Below are 26537 nucleotides of genomic sequence, written 5' to 3'. Positions count from 1 at the left end.
TCATCTCTTCTACACTCAACTTAGCTGAAATTGAAGAAAACCTTAAAGCTGGGTTTAGATGATTCAAGTCAATTGATCAACTCAGTAGAATTCAATTCGCTTGAAAAGTTGAGCCTGGTCCAACTTTTTTCAATTCAAGTGAATTGATCAAGTCAGTTGAATGGCATGGTTTACACGTTCAATTCACGTTCAAGTCAGTTGAATTCAACTGACTTGATCAATTGACTTGCCCTGTCTAAACCCAGCTTAACAGATAGACTAGCTACTTACATGAATCTGAATTTTGACATAACAACATTCTCTTGATTAAGGCAACCTCTGAGTATCGTAATCAACATTTTTGTTTTTCTTCTTTCGTGGCTGGATGTTCATTATCGCCTCCGCTGTTGTCAATATTAATATTCGTTTTCATCTTGGTAGGGATGATTTTAAGGATCAAATGCAAAATTTTTAGTTTCATTTTACACAAATATAGCGCTGAAGGACGCGTCGTGTAAGTTTTTACACATAAGCCGATGACAAATTATTGCCTCATGCTGAATTGATGATAAAATCCCGGTTTTAGGCTCTGGAGTCAACAATATTCAAAATAATCATTTTGTTCAAAATTAATTTGATTATTGTGCTTTTGAGGATCATTGTTGATTTTGACAATTTTGTGTTGGATAATCAAGCATGGGGGAATATCAACAAACACAAACAACGAAGATTTTCAAAACAAACGCAATTCATCTACACTGGGTTGAAGCGCTACTCCTTGCGGGTGATGGTAAATGATAAAAACAGACATTGATACAAATTAAGATTTCTTTAAATAATGGTACTAAAAACACTCACAATTTACCAGCATCCAACCGGTTTTCGTTGCAACTTTTCTTATCACTATGTACCAAACACTAACGAAGACTAATGCGAGGAATAATGGGCCACGAAAGGAGGCGATGGAGCACAAAAAAAAACAAGCATCGACCGTAGCGCAGGTTGCTATGATTTTCATCAAAAATAAGTTGAAAGTACCCAGCGGTGAATCCATGTTGGTTGAGTAGTTCTAACTGAAAATTGAGTTCCTTTTAACTTTAAAACGCAGCGTGTTTTAGTTTAATGAATTATGTTGATAAGTGTTTCAAGATATTCTTCGTTAATTATGTAACGGAGTACGGAGAGTGCTATATTAATTGATAATAAAAATATTACGTTTTGAGCTTAACAATGAACAGAAAATAAACTTAAATTTGTGTTAATTTATTATAACTCAACAGCTTTAACTGACTTACTCAATGATTTTAACTTAATTTTGAGTATTTTTTTCTTACCGTGTACACTAAAATGAGAGCCGGTAAAACGGTCGTAAAAGCTTGATTTTCACTAAAGAAAATAACAAGCACATGTTTACATCAAAGTTACAACAACTGTTTTGCGACAAGCGTACTTCAAAATCCTCAAAACGATTGGTTCGAAGCTTGTTTCCCTTCTTAAAGAAAATCTTCTTCCGAATGCTTCCTTCCAAATGAGCCTATTTTACCCAACTAACCAAAGTAAACCCACCTCAAGCCCGGACCCGGACACATGCCACTAACAACGATTATTCCTTGTCTCATTTTGCCATAAGTTAAATGAACCCCATCGTGCACGGACATGTCCCTTGTAGTCACGCACCAGCCAGATCCAAGGAGCAGCTCTCTCATTTACACCCCATAAAAGGGGAAGGAAAGTTCTGACACGAGCCATAAATGTCCTTTCCCGATCTTGACCCCGGCTGGAAATGAACCTTACGGTAACCGTACGGTTACGGCCACAGGAGCAGGGTTAACGAGCTAGTGAAATGCGTACCATCAGCATCGTCATTATTGCTGCTACAGAGTTACTACACCGATGTGCTACTACTATTTACATATAGATTAGAAAGGTCGGTTTCGGGGTGGGAATATCGGTGGGTTTTCTCATTCTTAGAACTGCCGTGCTTTCGGAATTCAAGGACGGAAATTGAATTGCGAGGATGCTCCCCAATGAACACCACAAAGGGTTATGGCTTATGCGGCACTTTTAATTGATGTTGCCAAAAGCTGCGGCATAGAAGATGAAATTGAATTAGGTGAGCTGATCTGACATTTCCCAGTTGCGGTTGCGTCCTACACGCAAGGAACATTAATTATTTTGTTCATGGTTTTCGTTAAGGAATTTTTGCCAAAACATCAGATTAATGCTTTCTAGGTGGGAAACCACATACATCCTTTGTGAGCACATGCACTATATGCGTGAGTTTATTTTACGTTCATTAAATTTCTTGCATGGCTTCTGCTTAAGGTAGTGTTTGTTTGTCTGATTCGAGCGGACTACTCGATAATTTTTTCGGAAGCAATGTTCGAATGCGTTCACACTTTTTCGACATGATGATTAGATTTGACGTTTGATTTGTAGAACGTTTGTTGTTTATGGTTAATTTTCATTCGACTCATCCAGCAGTGAAATGAAAATATAGATTTTTTTTCTTCTAAAATTTCAAGGATTTGATTTGTGTTTTGATGAGCAGCAAGGTAAACCGACTTCATTATTCAATGTGTATAATTTGAGTGATTTTCCAGTGTGTTTGGTCGTCAACAAAACAGTGTTTATGTAATACGATATATGTATTATATAAGAATAATCATGCCCGACAGCAGGTCTGAGAGCCAGCTAAGAATTTTTTAGAGCTTTTGAGAGATTTGGAGATCTACTGAGAAATTTGTTGAGCTTCAGGGTAGTTCGTAGATCTTGAGAACAGAACTACAAAACTTTAAAAAAAATTACAGAAATTAAAAGAAATTTGCAGGAATTCAGAAAAATTTACAAGATCTCTGTTGTGAATTTTTCTGAATTTCTGCAAATTTCTTTTAATTTCTAGAATCTCCAGAAAAATGTTCAAAGAAATTTTCAAAACTTCAAGTAAGCTTAAATATTTTCAAATCAATTTTTAAAACTATAAGGGAAATTTTGGTAAATATTCAGGGAACTTCGCAGATCTTCAGAAAAGTCCAAGAATCTACAGTGAAATGTAAAGATTTTCACAGAAATTTGGAGATCTAGGAGCCTCAAGGTAATTCGTAGGTCTTGAGAATAAAACTACAGAGCTTCAGACAACTTTACAGAACTTTAAAAATATTTGCAGAACTTCAGAAGAGTAGATATTATTGCAGTTTGCATTGAAAGTTGGATTTTCAGCACACTTCTCAAATCAAAGTTTGTCATTGTGCAATATTGTTGCCAGAAAAGATTTGATATCGTATTGATAAATAATTTAACAATTTCTTGAATACTTGCTTGAATATAAGTGCTAAGCATTCACTATTTGCACGCTACAATTATCCCATGTACTTTGTAATCTTTTGTTATTGTTTTTTGCGTCATTACAAATCATAACAAAGAAAAAAAAAACTTTTTTGGATTTACAATTTACAATTTTTTTATGCACAATACATCCTGGCAACACTGCCAGAAGCGATCCTTCAGATTGTCAACAGAAACAAAACAGAGTTGAAATTTGATTGTTGTTGTTTTCTTCAAGTTTCCTGCTGCCTCGGAATTGTGCGCTTGAAAATTGTTGTCGAAATAAATATTGTAGTAGCAACGATTACCACGTAAAATTAAGTTTTTATTATCTTTTGATCATTGACTGATTCAACTTTTGATAATGTTTGCTTGCAGCAACATGGACGATAACGCTGAGGATCAGGAGAATCGGGAAACTACGAATCAAGTGGATTACGACGTCAGCTTTGATGATAATTCTGACCAATACTCCATTGAAGCTCTCGACGATGATTGTGACCCTCTGATTCTTCCTTTGGGTCATGATGACGCTGCAGGAAACTTATACACGAATGGAGGAAAACCTGACGAGCCTGCGAAAAGTAAGGGGAAAAGCGAAAGGAAACATAATTTATCGCTGTGTGGATCATTCTTCAAGCGTAGGTTTGCTGGAGAAACATCCGGTAGCTTGATAGCTTCAAAAATACTGTACGGTGATACAGTAGAGGAGATTCTGCAAAGTGTGTGGACAATTGTGAAGCCGGTCATTTGTCGTGAAGTTATTTTCATCGAGGATAATGGAAGTCAGGTTCCTACCTGGGCTGATAGTGAACCATCGTATGAGGATTTGCAGAAATTCGTTTATATGCAGAATAAGAATCGGAGACGAATAAACATTGACCAAATTGACAGCAAACTGCTGATTAGCTGGAACACGAAGGACATACGAGTGCATGTACACATCTACTCAACGGCTGTATCGTGCAAGCAACTGTGGGATTTGGTCAACAAACAATTGGTGCAGTTTCAGGATACTGATCGAGCGGGTGCTCCCAACAACCAGTCTCTCTCCGTGTTGGCTAATGAGCTTCGAGAGTTGCATGGAAGACAGTTTACCGGTCACGCTAGTGCGTGGAAGCTGTGGGCAAATTACATCCACACGGCTCCAGCACACGAACGGGAACGAAGAATGGCAGAGTTACCTCCGTACTCCATAATTAAGTTCTTCAGGTCTGTACCTATTTCCGAAGCTGTGCAGCTGGAAAGTACTCGAAATGGGCTATCTATTGCCAGCACCATCAATGACGCATTTTCAACGGAGCTAACAGTATTGGAAGAAGAGGCCGACCAATTGATTGCACTGGGACAGAGGGTAAAGCACCGCATTAGTGCACTGCGGGCTCGATCATCGATCAATTCGAGTCTAGTTTCAGCAATGCAGGACTCTATCAGACCAGAGGAGAATGAAGTAAGCCGTTCCCTTGCAGAAAACGTTTCGGGTATGTATGATATTGATCATTCGTGAATCATCATTTTCAAATACATACGTGATTTTTGTACCTGAACAGTTTTATTCAAATAAAGCCTTTTTACTCACACTTTTGTTAACTTCACTCTCCTTTAGCATAATTTGGCTGCCCAGCATTTTGCGACAACCCAACTGAAGGGTTAAAGACTCCACCCAGTGAATATCCACAGTGATGATAAATTTTGGTACAATCATAGTTTTCCAACCCCATAAATGTTTCCAGAGCCAAATGGGACAGGTTTTCGTTTCGATTTTCTACGTATACTGTCCTAATTCGTGATTTCATCATGCCGAATATCATTTCCACTGGATTGAAAAAGGGACAGTAAGGAGGTAGGAACACTGGAATGATGCCTATGGATCGAAGATACAGAATGATGTTGGCATCGCAATAGATGCGAACGCCATCCATTATCCATACAGAGTTCTTTCCTGGGTATTGAAGTACTTTGTTGTTCTTTAGGGCAAATTCACGACAACATTCAAAAAATATCTTCCGGGTGAATGTTCCCTCTGTTTCAAAGCAGTCCAACACACCATATGCAAACCCAGAAAACATAAGAATGATGCCCTGGGACGACGCACAAATTCACCCCGGAAAACGAGTCGTTTCCCCTTGATCCCGTAGCCACGATTCCTCAAGATGCTTCTGTTATCCAACGACACTTCGTCTAGAAATACTAGTTGATACGTATCCCAATCAAAAGAACTTAGTTCTGAGCAGTAACGGAGAATTTCATGCTCTTTGATTTGGATGGCCCTTCGTTCCAAAGCCTTCCACGTCAATCCTTCAGCATGCAAAATTCTGCAGATAGATGATCCACTAATCTTGATCTGGAATCGTTGGTAGAAAAGATCTCGACATTCCTCAAGGTAGAGAATCGGGTTCTGATGGTAGAGGTCCAAAATCCATTGCCTTTGTCGTGTACTGAATTTCCGGAATACTTGCTCCCGCTGCTTAGAGGAAAGTAGTCCATTCTCCTCGTAGGATGTTATCCAGCCGCTGATTGTTGTTTTGCTCTTACAGTACACAATTGCAAGCCTGGCTCTTGTTAGCCCGAGGAAATAGTAGCCATAAAGGCAATGATACTTAGTATTCGTGCTAGCTCTTTTATTTTCAACATTCTGTAGGATTACGTTGGCCATGTTCCTATTGTAAATAATCAATTTCCACAAAATCGACGGAAAACGAACAGCTATGAAAAATCAAAACAAACAATGACAGATGTCATAAATAAAACAGCGCATGCCAGAACTTGACAGATAGCACTTCTAATCACACTTATGCATGGTTGCACTTTCAAACTGTGCAGTCCATTTAAGGGAGAAGAGCGCAATAAAAGAAATCAGTAGAACTGCAAGGAATTTTGCAGATCTTCAGAGGCATTCAGTGATTCAGTGTTTCAGAAAAGTACTTCAATTCCAAAAACAAATCTGAGCGAAGTACAAAAAAGTCCTAGATTTTGCAGAACTTCATGGAAGTTCGAAATAGATAGATCTGAAGAAGTTCAGAAAAATCCGTAGGCCTTAAGAGAAGTCTGTAGAACTTCAGGTAGTTCGTGCATTTTTGGAAAAAAATTCCAAAACTTCAGCAAAACTCACGGAAAGTTCACCGATCTTTATCTTTACACAACTTCAGAGAAATTCAAACATTTTTAGATAGCTTGTAGAGCTTTAAGGAATTTCAGAGAATTTCAGATAAATCTGCAGAACTTTAAGGAAGTCTAAGAATACACAAAGAAATGTACAGAACTTTAGAGAAGATCTGCTGAAAAATCTGCAGAATTTTATAGAGGTTCTTGGATTTTAAGTGAAATTTACAGAACTCCTGGGAAGTTCGCAGATCTTTATAGCTATTTGCACAACTTCAGAAAAATTTGTAGATATTCAGAAAACTTCCTTAAATTTTCGGGAAGCTCAAAAATTTCTAGATTATTTTTTAATACTTAAGGGAATTGCGTAGATGTTCAGAGATATTTGCAGATATTAATTGAATCATGATAATCTACAAAGAAAATTATATAACTTTAGACATTTAGTGAACATCAGAGATAATTGTTGATATTTAAAGATCTTAAATCTGCACGGTTTCAGGAACTTTGTAATTTTTTAGAAAAAAATGCAGATCTTCTATAGAACACACAGGACTTCTAAGAAATCTGCAGAACTACCGAAATTTGCAAAGATATTTTACCAGAGAACAGAAATAAAACTTAAGGGACGTCCAAAGGCCTTCAGAGAACTATGCAGAATTGAGATCTTAACAGAAATTTTTCAGAACACAAGGAATCATGTAGATCTATAGAGAACTTTTCCCACTAGCTTTGTCGAAAGTTGGTATCGACATTCTGGCGAAGTTTTGAAATCCTTCTTCGTCTTAATATCGCAGTTCTTGAAGGACAAGATGAGCCAGATCCCTGCTGGTGATCCTCCTGAGCAATCATTTCCTACTCCACAAAATTCACCTTCTCCTTCTTATTTTATTTAAAATAATAAAAGCAAATGCACCTGCCAAAGCTAGAGCAATTTTCCGGTGATTCACTATGGAAGCATTTACTTTTGATTCCGGATACAATTTTGATTTGAAATCTAAATTGACAATTCTTTCGACATGTGCAAACAGTGTGAACACCAGCAAACAGGGGGGTTCGACAAAGTGCCACCATAATGAAAAATCTGCTCGATTTTACTTTCGACACACTTTGTCGAACCCCCTGTTTGCTGGTGTTCACACTACTTGCACATGCCGAAAGAACTGTCAAATTAGATTTCAAAACAAAACTGTATCAGGAATCAAAAGTAAATATTTACTTCCACAATGAATTATTGGAAAATTGCTCTAGCTTCGGCAGGTGTATTTGCTTTCATTATTTTAAATACAATGAGAAGGAGTACTTTGTGGACAAGGATTTGGTTGCTCACGAGGAACACCAACAGGGATCTGGCTCATCTAGTCCTCCAATAATTGCTATATGAAACCGAGAAAAGATTTCAAAACTTCGCCAGGATGTCGATACCAACTTTCGACAAGCTATTGGGAAAAGTGCTCATTAGATCTACATAATTCCTTAAGTTCTGAATATTTCTGTTAAGAACTCAATTCGGCGTAACCAAGACCATCACATCGGACGTCCCTGAAGCTTTGTTTTGTAAAATATCTTTGAAATTCAACAAACTTTCCAGAAGATCTGCAAATTTCTTTGTAGTTCTGCAGATTTCTTTGAAGTTCTGTGTGTTCTTCTCTGTAAATCTACAAAGTTCCTGAATCTATGCAAATTTAAGATCCTTATATATCAACAATTATCACTGATGGTCACTAAATTTCTAATAATCTACGAACTTCTCGATAGTTCTGTAATTTTCTCTGTACATTTCCATCATTCAACGAATATCTGCAAGTATCTCTGAATATCTACACAATTCTTTAATTTTTGAGCTTTCTGGATGTTTACGAGGGGGGTGTCATATCTAAATCTCAATTTTAGATGCTCGAAAAATCCTACGGGGACGACTCTATCTACGAGCCGGCGCCGGTGGTGTAGTGGTAAGCGTGACTGCTTTCTAACACCCCAATGGGTCTGGGTTCAATCCCAGTCGAGGTCGGTGGGATTTTTCTGAGGCATAAAAATCTCTGGTCACGTCTTCCTTCGGAAGGGAAGTAAAGCCGTTGGTCCCGGCCCATGTGTGTTGAATGGGTGCGATATTCTAAGCAGGTGTGGAAGCTACCTTCCTGCACATTCGATTGTCGCCAATGGATGGCAATCGATGTCCGTCGGTGATTGGCACTAGATTGCGGAACAGAGACCGACGTTAAATAAAGGAAAGACTCTATCTACGATGCAGGAAATACTGTTTTTTGCTGTGGCTTTGCTGCGCGTACGCTGAGTAGATAGAAAGAAGATTTATCACAATTTTGAAGATTTCCTGCAAAAAGATGGCCCCGCGATGCAAGTAGATACGAGAAATGAAAAAAGATTTTTAGAATATTTATTCGTTAGTGTGAGATTTTTTGAGCATCTAGAATTGAGATTTAGATGTGTCGGCCCCCTCGGAAAAATCTAAATCTAGCGAAACAATCTACGAAAAATCTTCTTTCATTGCAGGAAATCTTCAGAATCGTCATCAATCTTCTTTCTATCTACTCAGCGTGCGCGCAGCTACCCACAAAAAAAAATTCCCGCATCGTAGATAGAGTCGTCCCCCTCGTGGAACACACCCTGGAAAATAATCACAGGTTTACAGAATGTAGGAACATGAAGCAATTCGAATATGATCCAACCGGATGTGTATCCAATGTTTTGTGTATGTGTGTGTGTGTGTGTGTGTATGTGTGTGTGTGTGTGTGTGTGTGTGTGTGTGTGTGTGTGTGTGTGTGTTCCCTCTAACCCCCACTGGCCGGCAGTGTTATTGGCGTTGACGGCGACTCTGTAGCTCTTTACTCCTATGAGAAAATCCATAAGCAAACGTCAGACTGTGCGTGAAACATGGCGGACTTTGTACTATCCTTTCACTCCACCGAAAATTCCCATAAGAAACTGTCTATATTTGCTGGAAGAGCAAATTTTTCGACGGTGCCGTCAACGCCAGTTATGGATGAACTCTCTATACAATCTCGCATTTATGGTCATTGTAGACAGCTTTAGTCCGGGAGTTAGAATGTGATAGCTCTATTGCAGATCCAGCAACCCATTTCAGAATGTCTGGAGAGTCACGCCCATTCCGAGGTTACTTTCACTTACAATAAGCCTCGCATGTATGTATTACCTCTATCAATTGGATATTAGTATTACACACACACTTCCAGTTTCAAAATGTTCTTTTGAATCCTGGTCTATGTTTGTTTTAAATATAAAAAGTATTTGGACTGGTCCTCCAATTCATGGATTCCGTAGTTTTCTCTACGTTTTGCATCTCATTTCGTGATTCACCTTTGTCGTAATAGTTAGGTACTTCAACGAACACAAATTGTCTTGCCTTGCCATTGTCATGTAGGGGGAGGTTCACGTCTAGTGCTTTCCAAAGGAATCTTTCGCGGCCATCAGCTACCACCCGTCCAGTCTTGGGCGTATCCAGTGAGGCATCTTTCATATTGCTCGCAATCTCCAACACCGGCGAGAGACCAGCAGCCGAGCACTTTTGCAAGCGGAAAACTTACTGATTAACGACAAAGTCAGCCACCGAATCGCGACGGACACGTTATCAGCACGTTTTTGGGCTAATTCACCAACCGGACCAGGTTCAAACTCACCCATGGTGACGAATCTCTCAATAGAACATTAATACACGTCGAAAATGTGGTATCTGAACTTGGAGAACCGGGCTACCGGGAGGTAATGAAAACCGACACCGAACAATGAAACTGATGCTGCGTCGTAGATTTTCGAGGTTAGATTTAAGGTCAACCGAGTCACTCAAGGCAAACACAGGCAAAACACGATATATCACTAAATGATAACTTTATGAACACTAGAAACTAAATTTCAGCACACAAATTAACCAATTTAAAGCAAAAAAATGTTTAATTCGCTGACGAAAAATACGCAGCAAAAGAAAAACACGTCAGCTTTCAAGCGCGGCCTACTGCGATCGCAATCCAATGTTTCCAGATGTAATCCTATATTCAAATGGTATTCGGGATAGAAACAAGCAAAACCTTACCCCCAGCACCAGAACGGGCGAAAATCGAGGCAACAATCAAAGTCCTCTCGCTTGAGCTTTTGATCCTGAACTTGACAGGGCTGACCAGGAGGGCTGTAGCATATTGACACTTTCGTGAATCGAGATTAAACTTTCCGTCCCTTTTGTTCGATGCTAGCACGAGTCCCCTTCCTAAGAGGACTCTTACTTTCTAAATATTTGTTTAATCTTGCCAAGTGGAACGGACATCAAGTCGTTATCCATCATCATCTTCAGGGGAGTGTGTTACAAACAAACTACTAGCACCTACTAGTTCGTAGCAGCTATATTCAAATCTGTAACGATTCCCCAACTAGGTACAAACTTCAGGAGAACATATGTTTCCCGTTCCCCGGGGGGAAAAGTTTTCGCCTTTTGTCCCCTTGCTTCCAGGAACATGCTTTTCGACTCTACAACGAATAAAGCGCTTGGCACTATAGGGACTTGTTTTCACTTTCCATTATCACCACCCACCATCCGGTTTTTTTTTCTGGGATCTATTTTTTTCCCTCCGTTGAAAGTGGTCTTGTTTGGAATGCGATTCACCACTGCACTCTAATTACAGTTTGAGGATTAGGAATAGTTGGCGGTAGAATTTTACGGTTGAAACTGATTTGCAACTACCCTGTGGAACTTAATCCAGTTGCAATAAAGCGAGCTAAGTAGGCGACGATTGTTCATATTTGACAATCACCAAACATCACGGTCCTTGTTAAAATACCAAGGGTGGAGGCGACTGTCAAATACGAACAATCGTCGCCTACTTCAAATAACTGGTTCCAAACGACAACAAGCTATAAGCAACGATGGTTAGTTGATGTTTGGAATAAACTTTAAAAATGGAAAATCGATGAGCGTAAGCAGGCCGAGTGTGAGGCCCAGTAAATTCTCCGGTTCTTTCGTTCTCCGACTGATTAAATGGAAGACGGAGTTAGACGTCACACTCATTCACCGTTTAAACAGCGGGAGAATGAAAGAGATGGCAAATGCACTGGGCCTTACATATTTACATCTCATTGATGGATGTTCAGTAGGCCGATTTGACAGCACATCCCGCCCCTGTAAAATACGGCCCGCCTGACATATACATGATGAAAAGGGACATAAATCGTGTTGAAAGACAAGAGAAGATGATGACCAGTCAGGCCCCTGAAAATTATCGACATGAAGCATTTACTGATTAATTTATCCATCGGAGGTGCTAGAAATCGTCATTCACTTGGAATATTTTGTTTTCTTTATCGATTACACTGATCCGGCTGGTGCATTACCTTTTTTAATTGTTGTAAAAAACTAAGATTTATTCAATGGTCCCCAGGGGTTATGAGGATCTTCCGTATTTTAAATATATCGCTATTTGAGCAATACATCCATTCAGATCTTTAGACATTCGTTAAATAAGACCACCCCCGATGGAAATTTGCAAGATGTTGAGTTTTGAAAATCGTCATTTTAATGTAAACAAACGGCTTGGATGACAGCTCTTCCACCATAGATGTTGCATCAAAAGAGCCTATTTCCGCCTTGTTTAGCTGAAGCGTTTCGTCCGATCGCTACAAGATGGTTTCCCCCTTTTCAATACATCACTCATTCAAGGTTATCGACAATTTTGGGCAACGATTTTCGAAACGAAATTCCGTTATCATGAACCGTAATCCGAACGCAAAAACGGATCCATCCGTTTCGAGCGCCGCTCGATAAATCGTCCCATTTGACCTGAAATGGACCGTAGCTCCACCGCTCCATCGCAACTGCTGATTGAGGATTTTGATACAGCGCAGATTGACACCGGCAGGTGGTCGGGAGCTTATGTCGGTCGAACTGTTCCATCACTACCGCGCCGGTTCACGCTCTGGTTGCCATCAATCAGAGCGTACTTCCGGTGCCCCTTTCCATTCGTGCGACTAGAGGGGTAGGTACATTTTTCGTGTCCTTGTGCGACAGAGTAGGCACTGATAATAAGGTGAAACTCAGGTGAGCGCCCCAGTCGAACGATATAACTTTATCGTTTTCCTGTCAAATGAATTACAATTAGCCCCAAACACACAGCCGCTTGTTCGAGAATAAATTACTTATCCGTCGGGGAAAAGTTTCCACAGCAGGTGGTAAATGGATGCAGATCCGGTTTCTAAATTTAGCGAAAACTGCTGCATTTTCCTGCATGAATATATGTCAGCTTTAGAGGGATGACACTTACCACGACGAGGTGCGGTGAGAATGTCACCAGCTGTGCCATTTTCCAGTGACTTTTTCCCCCCTGGGAATGAGGCACTACATCCGGAACAAACCGGATACAATACATAAGCCAGTTGCAGCGCATAACCGCAACTTCGTCGGTAGTTCGCTAAATATGGTTTCTAAAAGTTAAACTGCGAGGTGTCATGTAAAAGTTTAAACCGCGACGTTGGGAATGTCCGGATGTTGAACAGCTTCGCGTTTTCGTCGGTTGGTGGTGAATTATTGACTTGAACAATTAACTTTCCCATTGAGTTTGCGGCATTGGTCGCTCGTTGCTGTTATTTTATCAAACAATTTTCAATTCGTGGCCATTGTTTTTGTTCGTTGGCCAGGGGCATTGTTTGCGTTTGCCAGCCAACCGCCCTCGCTTCGTTCCGTGTGGCCGATGATGCGGGTGAATGGACACGGATGGGAACTGCGGTGAAGTGTGGAAGACCTTGATGGAATAAGGGGGTGGGGGCGGGGGGGTGTTGTTACATGCCATCGCGCAAATTTGTGGACCGTTGACTTCCTCGTTCAATGGTCACGGCATGGGTTTTGGCATTTTTTTTGCTAAGAGTTTGCATTCAAGTACAGAGGATTAATAAACTTTGGGCAATAGCTTAAATACATTGGATTGATGGACCCAGGTCCAATTTCTGTAGGCTGCTTTGATTTCTTTGCCAACATCAACCCGAATTCCAATCCAGGGCCTACTTGTTGAGTTGGTTTTCGCCCTTTTATTGACGGTAGAGCTCACCATTCGAGATTCAGTTGTGGGGTCACCGAACACGAATGCGCATTGGTTGATGAAGAATTCAAGCTGAACAATGCATTAGGTCCTAAGTAACATTGAACCATTCTCTTCATTGACCTTCTCTTTCGCCATGTCACGTCCTTCACACTTAGATTGTTTGCCGAGATTGGCATTTATTTTTACTGAGATCTCTTCAGGCTTCAATTTCAGAAGTTCCCGACGGAAGTTCCACTCGTTTTCGAAGATTGCAGATGTACCTGGAGGAGATTCCAGGTAGATTTCAGAAGTTTTCGAAAATGATTCCAGACAATCGTAACAAAGGATCCAGATATATTTTAGTCGTACCCAGATGCTCCAGATATTCCCAACGGAGATTCCAGATTTTTCAAACGCGAGATTCTAGGTTCCACAGTGTTCTGGAACGCTCCAGACGTTCCTAACGGATATTCCAGCTGCCGAAGATGATTTCAGACGATCCTGACGCGATATACCAGACGATTCCAAAGGAAGTTCCAGGCGTTTTAGAAGACTGGCGTTCTCGAAGTAGATTCTGCATGTTGCGGAATTTTCTGACACGAGATTCCAGACGATCCAAAAGATGTTCTCGACGGAAGTTCCAGACGTTGCAAAAAATGATTCCAGACGTTAACCATGGATTTCATTCATCCGTTGCTATGGATTCATCCGTTGCCATGGAAAATTTCCAGACGATCCTGACGCTTGATTCCAGTCTTTCCCAAATGAAGTTCCAGACGTTTTAGAAGACAGGCGTTCTCGAAGAAGATTCTGGATGTTGCCGAAGATAATTCAAGAATTTTCTGACGCGAGATTCCAGACGATCCAGAAGACGTTTTCTGCCGTTCTTCCAACGGAATTTCCAGACGTTTTCTGGCATTCTCGATGGAGGTTCCATACGTCCCAAAAGATGATTCCAGTAGCCCGATATGATAATTCTAGAGGCTTCAGACGGAGACATCTACAGTAGAGATTCCACACGGGTTTGATGAAAATTTCATCCGTTGCCGCGGATGATTCCAGACGATCCAGAAGACGTTTTCTGTCGTTCTCGACGGAGTTTCCAGTCGTTTCAAAAGATGATTCCAGACGTTAACGATACCCCAAGTTTTTGGTGGGAATTTCATCCGTGGCCGCGGATGATTCCAGACGATCTTGACGCTTGATTCCAGACTTTCCCAAAGGAAGTTCCAGACTTCTTAGAAGACTGGCGTTCTCGAAGAAGATTCTGGATGTTGCCGAAGATAATTCCAGAATTTTCTGACGCGAGATTCCAGACGATCCAGAAGACGTTTTCTGACGTTCTTACAACGGAATTTCCAGACGTTTTCTGGCGTTCTCGATGGAGGTTCCAGACGTCTCAAAAGATGATTCCAGTAGCTCCAGATGATAATTCCAGACGCTATAGACGGAGACATCTACAGTGGAAATTCCAGACGATCCTGACGCTTGATTCCAGACTTTCCCAAAGGAAGCTCCAGACGTTTTAGAAGACTGGCGTTCTCGAAGAAGATTTTGGATGTTGCCAAAGATGATTCCAGAGTTTTCTGACACGAGATTCCAGACGATCCAGAAGACGTCTTCTGACGTTCTCGGTGGAGTTTCCAGTCGTTCCAAACGATGATTCCAGGCGTTCCAGATGATAATTCCAGATGGAGACATTTACAATGGAGATTCCATACGTTTTTGATGGATATTCCATCCGCTGCCGATGATGATTCCAAACGATTCTGACGCGAGATACCAGATGTTCCCAACGGAATTTGCAGACGTTTTCTGACGTTCTCGACGGAGGTTCCAGACGTCCCAAAAGATGATTCCAGTAGCTCCAGATGATAATTCCAGACGCTATAGACGGAGACATCTACAGCTAGATTCCAGACTTTCAAACGCGAGATTCTAGGTTCCACAGTGTTCTGGAATATTCTGTGGAACCCAACGGATATTCCAGCTGCCGAAGATGATTCCAGACGATCCTGACGCGATATACCAGACGATTCCAAAGGAAGTTCCAGGCGTTTTAGAAGACTGGCGTTCTCGAAGTAGATTCTGCATGTTGCGGAATTTTCTGACGAGAGATTCCAGACGATCCAAAAGATGTTCTTGACGGAAGTTCCAGACGTTACAAAAAATGATTCCAGACGTTAACCATGGATTTCATTCATCCGTTGCCATGGAAAATTTCCAGACGATCCTGACGCTTGATTCCAGACTTTCCCAAAGGAAGTTCCAGACTTTTTAGAAGACAGGCGTTCTCGAAGAAGATTCTGGATGTTGCCGAAGATAATTCCAGAATTTTCTGACGCGAGATTCCAGACGATCCAGAAGACGTTTTCTGACGTTCTTCCAACGGAATTTCCAAACGTTTTCTGGCGTTCTCGATGGAGGTTCCAGACGTCCCAAAAGATGATTCCGGTAGCCCCATATGATAATTCTAGAGGCTTCAGACGGAGACATCTACAGTAGAGATTCCACACGGGTTTGATGAAAATTTCATCCGTTGCCACGGATGATTCCAGACGATCCAGAAGACGTTTTCTGACGTTCTCGACGGAAGTTCCAGACGTTGCAAAAGATGATTCCAGACGTTAACGATACCACAAGTTTTTGGTGGAAATTTCATCCGTCGCCGCGGATGATTCCAGACGATCCTGACGCTTGATTCCAGACTTTCCGAAAGGAAGTTCCAGACTTTTTAGAAGACTGGCATTCTCGAAGAAGATTCTGGATGTTGCCGAAGATGATTCCAGAATTTTCTGACGTGAGATTCCAGACGATCCAGAAGAGGTTTTCTGACGTTCTCGACGAAGGTTCCAGTCGTTCCAAATGATGATTTCAGGCGTTTCAGATCATAATTCTAGACGGAAACATTTAGAATGGAGATTCCACACGTTTTTGATGGAGATTCCATCCGCTGCCGATGATGATTCCAAATGATCCTGACGCGAGATACCAGGCGTTCCCAACGGAGTTTCCAGACGTTTTCTGACGTTTTCTGACGTTCTCGACGGAGGTTCCAGACGTCGCAAAAGATGATTCTAGTAGCTCCAGATGATAATTCAAGACGCTACAGACGGATACATCTACAGTGGATATTCCAGACGATCCTGATGCTAGATTCCAGACTTTCTCACAGGAAGTTTCAGACGTTTCAGAAGACTGACGTTCTCGAAGGAGCCGAAGATGATTCCAGAATTTTTTGACGCGGGATTCCATACGTTACAGAAGACGTTTTTCGTCGTTCTCGACGGAGTTTCCAGTCGTTCCAAAAGATGATTCCAGGTGTTCCAGATGATAATTCCAGACGCTACAGACGGAGACATTTACAATGAAGAATCACACGGTTTTGATCGAGATTCCATCCGTTGCGGAAGGTGATTCTAGACAATCCTGACGTGAGAATCCAGACGTTCCCAAAGGATGTTTCAGACGATTCAGATAACGATTCCAGACGTTCTCGGTGGAGATTCTGGACGTTCCCGAAGATGATTTCGCCGAAGTGTTCGTGAAGTTCAACTGAGCCTTCTGTCAACATGCACATGACCGGAAAGTTTCAATAAGATATATAATGCTCTCCAAAGTATTCTGAAGTTCAACTGAGTCTTCTGTCAACATGCAAATGACTGGATAGTTTCAATAAGATATGTAATGGTCTCCAAAGTATTTTGGAGTTATGATCATTGAGATCTACAGGGTCAATGAAGTCTTGGACGATGTCCTGAGAGTTTTTAAGGGTTCATGAAGTTCAAGAGAGCCTTCTGTCAATAAACTTATCATCGAATGTTTCAATAAGATATTTCATGCTTTCCAAAGTACTCCGGAATTCAGATATTGAAGACCTAAAGGCTCAATGAAGCCTTGAACAATGTCCTGAAAGACTTTTTGAGTTCGTGAAGTTCAAGTGAGCCTTCTGTCAACGTGCACATAATCTAATGCTATCAATAAGATACTTCATGCTCTCCAAAGTATTCTGGAGTTAAGATCTTGAAGATCAACCGGCTCAATGAAGTCTTGAACAACGTTCTGAACTTTTTGAGTTCATGAATTTCAACTGAGCCTTCTGTCAACATGCACATGACCGGATAGTTTCAGTAAGATATTTAATGCTCTCCAAAGTACTCTGGAGCTACGATCATTAAGATCTACAGGCTCAATGAAGTCTTGAACGATGTCCTGAGAGTCTTTAAGGGTTCATGTTTCATAAATTTAAGAGAGCCTTCTGTCAATATACTCATCATCAAATGGTTTCAATAAGATATTTCTTGCTCTCCAAAGTACTCCGGAATTCAGATATTGTAAACCTACCGGCTCAATGAAGCCTTGAACAATGTCCTGATTATCTTTATGAGCTGGGAAGTTCAAATGAGCCTTCTGTCAACATGCACATCATATAATGCTTTCAATAAGACATTTATTGATCTCCAAAGTATTCTGGAGATACGATCAATAAGATCTACAGGCTCAATGAAGTCTTGAACGATGTCCTGAGAGTTTTTAAGGGTCCGTGAAGTTCAAGAGAGCCTGCTGTCAATAGACACATGATCGAATGGTTTGAATGAGATATTTCATGCTCTCCAAAGTACTCCGGAGCTCAGATATTGAAGATCTACAAGCTCAATTAAGCCTTGAACAATGTCCTGAAAGACTTTCTTGAGTTCTTGAAGTTCAAGTGAGCCTTCTGTCAACGTGCACATCATCTAATGCTTTCAATAAGATATTTAATGCTCTCCAAAGTATTCTGGAGTTAAGATCTAGAAGATCAACCGGCTCAATGAAGTCTTGAACAACGTCCTGAACTTTTGAGTTCATGAATTTCAACTGAGCCTTCTGTCAACATGCACATGACCGGATAGTTTCAATAAGATATTTAATGCTCTCCAAAGTATTCTGGAGCTACGATCATTAAGATCTACAGGCTCAATGAAGTCTTGAACGATATCCTGAGAGTCTTTAAGGGTTCGTGAAGTTCAAGTGAGCCTTCTGTCAATATACTCATCGTCGAATGGTTTCAATAAGATATTTCATGCTATCCAAAGTACTCCGGAATTCAGATATTGGAGACCTACAGGCTCAGTGAAGCCTTGAATAATGTCCTGATTATCTTTCTGAGTCCGGGAAGTTCAAATGAGCCTTCTGTCAACATGCACATCATCGTATGCTTTCAATAAGATATTTAATGCTCTCCAAAATATTCTGGAGATACGATCAATAAGATCTACAGGCCTAATGAAGTCTTGAACAACGTCCTAAGAGTCTTTGAGGGTTCGTGAAGTTCAAGAGAGTCTTTTGTAAACAGACATATTATCGAATTGTTTCTAAAAGATTTTCTGTTCTGGAAGCAAAAGTGATCGCCATTGGGCCACCGAGTCCCTTATATCGACGACTTTGACTCAAAGAAACGAAGGCATTCACATAGAATGACTACCTAAGAACGAATAAACACTTCTTGACCGAAATTTACTAAGTTGTAAAGGGGGTCACATCCCAATAAATCGCGTCACTCTATACAGATGCTTGCACGTATGACCCCACTGAACTCGAAAAAAGTGTTACCCTTTTTACAAAACACGATAGAGGCAAACAGACGCACAACCCCTCTCCCTCAAGAAATTAGAACCTAGTGTCGGTAGTCGTTAAATTTAATCGAATAATGTATTAGAATCTAGAGTTTATTTTTTTATTTTTCGGATGGAACACACACATTTTGCTGTTCCTGGCACTAGATCAAGGGGGGCGACTATATCTAAGAATTTTTTTGCTTTGCTGTTGTGATATGCACTCGCGCTTAATAGATAGAAACACGATTGATTGTGATTTTGAAGATTTCCTGCAAAAAGGTGGAGAACGAAGCGAGTAGATGGGTTTAGATGCAACAAATGAAAAAAGATTTTTCGTAAATTGATTCGCTAGTGTGAGATTTTTCGATTTAAAATCGAGATTTAGATGTGTCGCACCCCTCGCACTAGACGAATATTCTCACCCACTGAGCGGAAGCGAAATTGCGGTTACCTGTCGCTGAGAAAAAATGATGCCAAAAACCTCGTTACTGCGACGCTTACCTGGCTTTACTGCTAGATTCTATTTACCTTGTCAACATCTGGCCCCGGAATGGTGTGTCCCGGAAACGATTTACTACTCTGTTCATTTTCAATAAAGCTCTCGCTCGGCGCAGAGGAGGAAGGTGCCACAGTTGACGGAGAACCAACTTTCCGCCCACTTGCACACGGCGAATGAGAACGACCCAAATTCGAGTTTAGTTTACTCATAATCGCAGAAAGTGCAGTAACTCAGCGATGAGTAAATTTTCCTCATGTTTTCCTGTGGAAAAGCTAAAAAATCTGCCGGAAAATGAGGAAAATTGACGGAAATGTTACTCAGTATTGGAGTAGTACCAATAGACTGAGTGAATCAAATGTTTTTAAATAAGAGTTCCAGCACTTTATGTGATTCATGAGTAAACTAAACCCAAATTTGGCTCGTTCTCATTCGCCGTGCACCGATGACAGACGTAGACAGACATCATTTGCTTTCGTTTACACTTGGACAATTCGCAATTCGTCCGGGTGCGATTCTCTGGAGGTGCTTGAGGAGAGTTTCCGTACTTTTCCGTGAAGCAAAGATGGAAATCGGCTGATGGGTGGGAGCTCACGGGTTTTATTACGTTACATTTATCAAGAAGATCAAATGGAGGAAATGTGTCTGCTTTGGAAGTTCACTGTCAGTGAGCGCTTGCTATTGAAGAGGTTCTTTTGTGCTTTTACCGTAGTTCAAAGAGCGGTGCTGCGGTTGGTATGCATCAGTTCAGGAAAGACAGAACGTAACCTTACAACTCAAAGCTGAAGCTGTCAGTCTTAAATTTAGTGTGCTTTGTATTCAGAGTTTTACCGTATTACTGTGTAGCATGATACTCTTCTTGCGAAATGAGAAGAGTAAACCGATTGCCCGCCAACGCCAATTTCGCAATCATTGCACCACACCGTCATCGAACTTTCAGCCAACAGCAACACCAATAATAACAACACATAATTCCATCAAACAAAACCATTTTCCATCTCATTGAGCTGATGAGCCACTGTTTCGTAATAGTAATTTCACAATCGTCAGTCAAAATCAATCAAGAAAACACTCACCTCGAATAAAGCTCGAAATACAAAGATAACGATGCGGAAAAATACGGTGTAAAACAGTGTACGATGATCCGCCTCCTACGCTTGGCACCAACTGTCAGGGGTATTCGTTTGCTTTCTTGCAACGCTTTGTTTCTGTTAATCCAAGGTTAATGATCTGCTGCTGGGATCCGAGTTTCCCCTAATTTTCGCACGACTTTTTAAATCAATATCTTCGTGCTTCCGGCTCCGGCACTTTTTCGCTGAACTTTGCTAAGCATTCACAACAAAGCCTCTAATAATAATACGAGCGCCCGCGATAAGATTCACTTTTATTTTCAGATTACTCACTCGCGCTTTTCACTCCGAAATAGGAAATGGCAGCAGAAACAACAACAATAAAGTAGTAGGCGCAACACACAACACGAAACGGGAAGAAGCGGCAAGGGAAGCGAAACAAACGGTTTCTTTGCTTTTCACTTTCATTCGCTGCACTCTTCGTCTTCTTCGGCTTGTTCGTCGTCGTCCACTATGGATCAAATTTCAAACACTCCTCGTCTCCGATGGGGCTGCCCATTCTTCTCTGACTGACGGGCGATTAGCGGATGATTCTGCACTTACACACGTATGACCCGGACCGATGCACGATGATGGGCTGCGAACAAAAGAAAACGAAACAAGAAGGAAAAGAGAGAAGGTTAAAATAGAAAACGGCATAATCGAAAAACAGGTTCGTCTCTTTAATCGCTGTGGGGAGTTGGTTGATTGCGTTGCTATGGGGAGGCATTCGGCGGGGGGACCGACCGCCTCCCAAACGAAAGGGAAATTAGATAGACTTGTGCGCCGAGCGTTATGTTAAACAAATCTTGAATTGGAAGATTTTAAGGCTGTGTTCCATTTGGTGAATTTTCACCTACGTTTGACAGATGGAAGTTTTTCGAATAAACCTGCTACTGTACCGGACTTATTTCTGGCAGATCAGGAATCTGCCTCACTATAAATAGGATTTATTTTAATAAAAAAAAAAACATTTCTCTTATTGTACTTTCGTTATATTAGTTATACTTCCTGATGGTTATTTCGAGAAAGAATTCATATTTGGATGACGTAACACTGCGTAATGCTAACGCTGTTGCGGCACGTTGAAAATATCTTACACGATTAACCGAAAATCTGTACATCTTCTCCATAAGGTGGAACAATGTTGTGAAAGTGTCATGAAATATTGAGGTTCGTCATCTGCGAGCGTTCAAGTCTCTCAGCTATAAAATGTAACAACGTTGCCCATTTTGAACCTTCGGAGCCAGTAAACTGTCCATCTGGATCACCTCACTCTACTTTCCCAAGCGAAGTTGGAACTGCTCCGTTGTGCAACTGGGGCAAATAAAACGTTTCCATTTTAGAGCAGGTCAGTCATCGCTGAAACAATTGTGCGCATGCATAGTCGCTTATTACCATTGTCTTCATGGCGGTGGGCCACGTGCAAGAAACTTAAAACGTCAACAACCAACCAACGGTATAAAGTGACCATTGCCTCCACTGGCGGCACAGCGAGAAAACAAAGGCAAGCGAACGACTTTCACTGTGGAGAGCTTCCCGCATTCGTTCGTTCGTGGCCTGCTGCTGCTGCAGCTGAGAAGCTCGCGGAGAGGTTCACCTGAATGACCAACCAAGTAGGCTTTGCCTATCACCGTGAGCCAATCTGGAATTGGTTTTCTTTTGTGACATCATACTGTAATGAGATTAGGTTCTAATCTGAATCTCCACTCACAAGAGATCAGCATTACATTTTTGGTCCAAGTGTATAGTTCGGCAGACGAACCTTAACGCTTTATCGTTTCCATTGAAAACAATGAAATCGAGTCAACTGAATGAGAGGGAAATTCAAAGGGAAGGGAGAGAGAGAGAAAAAAAAAACAAACGACAATGGTGACGGCGAGTTCCGGTGTCCCACTTTCGGAGAGACTCCAGTCGACTTCGCCTTGTCTTGCGGTTCGTGTTTTTGAACCATGTGGCTTTCGATGGTGTAGGGTGTGAAATGCATTTTGTGGTGGAAGACGAGGTCAAATCCGTTTCTCAAGCGACGACGACGACTACTACGATGATATGTTGCCGCCTCATGTGAGCTTCGTAGATTGCCCGACTCGCAGACAATCGATTCCCCGTTGCTTTCCCACATGGTTCTGTTTCTGGAGGGGAGGGAGGGGGCGAGATCCGACCACCACAAGTAGTGGGAATCACTTTCGATTAAAACTGCACACACACGTACGAACACATTTTAAGGCGCTTTGCCACATCGTTGCATTCTTCGAAGCAGTGTGCGCTAGACTTGAGCGCCGATGATGAGCTTTTTTTGCTAGTCTATTAAAACAGAATCACGCTTAAGGCCCAAGCGCAATGACAGCGGAAAATGGAAAAGCCCGATCTGAGTAAGCCTACTTGTCGGATTGAAAACTAGTTAGAACCAAATCGACATCGGCTAGGCTTCTTGATGTCATTTGTGACAACTGTCAAACTTTCCGTTTCCGTTCCGCTGCCGTCCACATTGCGTTTGGGCCTTTACCGTTTTAACACATTATGGCATTAGATACTGCAACATTGATTTAAAAAAATGCACCGTCTCCTTCAACCAACTATCAAGAGAAAATTTGATAGTAATCGTTCATAACGGTCAATGTCGCAAACGTAAACAAACTGAGTTATTGCTAAGACGATTTCAATCAAAAAACAAAACAGCGATCGTCACACTTTTTTGATTTCTAATCCGATGTGTTGAATACGCCCTGCTTCTCCAGGTAGTAGTCCATCGGGGTGTAATTCACATTTTCCAAGAACGCAGGACCAATGTTTGTGTTAGATGGCTTTCGAGCTGTTTGTCAATATTCCACGTTTTCGAGGAAGATTCTAGCCGTTGCCGAAGATTATTCCAGATGGTTACTACCTGGGGGCAAGACAGCTGTACTCAGAGTAAATATATTTGCAACGAGTAAACTTGAGTTACTCATATTTACTCAAAAATGATCAAAGTAGTCTCGATTTTCTGATCAAAGAAAATATCATCTGACAGCATATTTCGTTTGAAGCATCTGTTCGCCCATTTGAAAGATCGAATCGCTCGTTTAACAAATCGAATTGTGGACAAACGAAATGCTCCTGTGGTGGTTTGACTGCACGACGGTTTTACGAGGCTTGTCGTTCTTGTGTGGCTTGGATGCCTTTCAGGCACCTTCCCTCGTTGGTGAGGATTGACATGGCCTAGGACGATACGGGTGTAACGGGAGCGACGGGAGTGACCCGTTCCACAAGGGGAATGCTCCTTTTCGGTTACCTGAGGTACAACCCGAGCTTTAAACTTCCTTCGTGGTCAATATAATTGGTCCTTGACTACTGATTGTGGTATATTATGTAGTTGCTGATTCTAGGCCAGATTAGGTCAGCTCTGACCAGCTTCGTGGAGTTTGTTAAGGTTCAACAATTAAATTTGTATTCTTCTTATTTTTGAAATATTCTTCAATCATCATCATGAGTATACACATACATTCACACATTATTAATACAAAAATTTAACACATGTATTTCATGATCTTAGACCGAAAACTTCCCGGCTAAAGCACATTCACTGTATTTACTTACTTGTGTTCTTCGTAGCATACCACAATTACACACAATCGAATACACGAAATTCAAAACAACTGCTTCTCAAAACTCTTGGTGAACAAAATTGCACACCAAGAATACCACTTCAACTTTAGCGCTTTGCCAGCAATCGTAAATGTATCATTGAAAAAGCGTTGCCAGATGTATTGCCAGATGTAGCAATGAATTAAAGTTTATTAAAACAAGCAATTGTCTCATTAACATGGATGAGTGGATGTATTTAATGGTGAATAAATATCGAAGGATATTCCAAAATGAAGAAGTAAACAAATTATTTACCCTTTGTGGAACCTTAACATTAATAATCATGCCATGGTCAACAACCATAAACAGTGCCGTACCGTTTTTGGAAACACGGCCTCATATGTTTATTTCCTCAATTTTGTGCCTAGAGCACAACATTTCATGAAATATCAAGCGTCTAATCCCTAAAGAATGATCGAGTTATATTATAAATTGAATGGTGCTTTCGATTTGTTATCAAGGAAGGCTCTGTATTCTTATCTTTTTGAAAATCGTGCAGGCTGTATGTACGCTATTATTTTTATATATTTGTGTAAATTACGTTTTCATTGAGTTTCTGGAAGTTTAAAAAACATATATAAACGTGAAGAATTGAATTTATTGAATTAATTTAGCCTAATCCGAACCTATCGAACCGTCTCAAAAGTCCCTACACAGAAATTCCAAGAAAGCACGTCAACTTACTTTGCTTGACAGCATCGGTTTCAACATTATTTTCAATATAACAATCAGGTTGCTATAAGATTAATATAAGATATTGAGTTACGTGAGTAACTCAGAGTTACTCAAAATTAACTCCGGTGTTACTCATGATCGAAAGCTGTCTTGCCCCCAGGTTACTACTACTCCGTATTCTTCAAATTCTTTTGGAATTTTTCTCGATGCAACGATTCTTTAAATCAGTTGTGAAATCTGCTCAGGAATTCCTCAAAATATGCTTCAGAATTTGCATGGAATTCTACTTTTAGTTTCCATGAAATTCTCATAGGAATTACCACCTCCTCCCCTTGAGAATTCCCTGGGAAATCTCATCAGAATTCCTTTGTAATACACCTTAAACTAAATTTGGATTTATCTTCCTTCTCTATTAACTTCCACCGAATTCTCATCACAATTGTCCTGAACTTATAGCCAGAACTCCCTTGGAATCATTCAGAATTCTTTCAAAATTCTCCTGCAACGCTTTTCACAATTCCTTAACCAAATATTCCTGAGCGTTATTTAAATTTAATCCTCTTCTTTGGTGGAATCATGCTTCGATTTGTCGTTGAATTTCTCCAGCTATTGCTCAGCACAGATTTTTTAGTTGATTTTGAATATGTTATGTTACTCGATCGCAGTAGACTGCGCTTGAATGCTGACGTTTTTATCTTTTGCTGCTTATTTTTCATCAGCGAATTAAACATTTTTTCTTTAAATTTGTTAATTTGTGTGCTGAAATTTAGTTATCATTTAGTGATGTATCGTGTTTTGCCTTGAGTGACTCGGTTCACCTTGAATTTAACCTCATAAAACTACGACGTAGCTTCAGTTCCATTGTTCGGTGTCGGTTTTCATTGCCTCCCGGGAGCCCGGTTCTCCGAGTTCGGATGCCACACTTTCGGCGTGTAGTTATGTTGAGAGATTCGTCACCATTGAGCCCGGTCCGGTTGGTGAATAAGCCCGGGAACGTGCTGATAATGTGTCCGTCGCGAGTTTTGGTGTTGATTCAGTGGCCGACGTTGCCGTGAATCAGCAAGTCTTCCGCTAGAAAAAGTGCTCGGCTGCTGGTCTCTCGCCGGTGTCGGAAATTGCGAGCAATCTGAAGGATGCCTCGCTGGATACGCCCAACACTGGTTGGTTGGTAGCTGGTGGCCGCGAACGGTTCCTGGGGAAAGCACTAGACGCGAACCTCTTCGAAAATTTGTGTTCGTTGAAGGAAGTATTACGACAAAGATAAATCACGAAATGAGACGCAAAGCGTAGAGAAAAACAAAATTCCGGAACCCATGGATTGGAGGAACAAATTAACATGGTAGTGTGTGTGTAATACTAATATCCAATATCCTTCGGAAGGGAAGTAAAGCCGTTGGTCCCCGGCTCATGAGTTGATGGGTCGATAGGTAGGGTCCAGGTGTGGGAGCTGCCTTCCTGGCACGTCGATAGCATTGGTGCTCAGCACGGAAAACAAGATCGACGGAAAAAACAAACCAAAGGAGGTGTAATACATACATGTGGGGCTTATTGTAAGTGAAAGTAACCTCGGAATGGGCGTGACTCTCCAAACATTCTG

General features: G+C 41.1%; 1 protein-coding gene and 2 pseudogenes across 1 annotated transcript in view; 1 reads left to right on the top strand and 2 right to left on the bottom strand.

The window, feature by feature from the left end:
* The window catches only part of LOC135696926 (uncharacterized), a 186879-nt gene that overhangs the window by 147852 nt on the left and 12490 nt on the right, over window positions 1-26537 (bottom strand). Inside the window, exon 2 of the mRNA XM_065216467.1 lies at window positions 20609-21239. The gene's annotated coding sequence lies outside the window, so the exon portion shown is untranslated. The remainder of the gene's footprint in view (window positions 1-20608; window positions 21240-26537) is intronic.
* LOC135696904 (uncharacterized) lies at window positions 3686-4590 on the top strand (annotated as a pseudogene).
* LOC135696903 (uncharacterized) lies at window positions 4896-6113 on the bottom strand (annotated as a pseudogene).

The sequence above is a fragment of the Ochlerotatus camptorhynchus genome, unplaced genomic scaffold, assembly GCF_037179485.1.
Source record: "Ochlerotatus camptorhynchus isolate MF236.1 unplaced genomic scaffold, CSIRO-AGI_Acam_v1.1 ptg000063l, whole genome shotgun sequence".
Taxonomy (NCBI): Eukaryota; Metazoa; Arthropoda; class Insecta; order Diptera; family Culicidae; genus Ochlerotatus; species Ochlerotatus camptorhynchus.
Note: the sequence above shows the minus strand (reverse complement) of the source record. Positions and strands in the feature narration are given on the sequence as shown.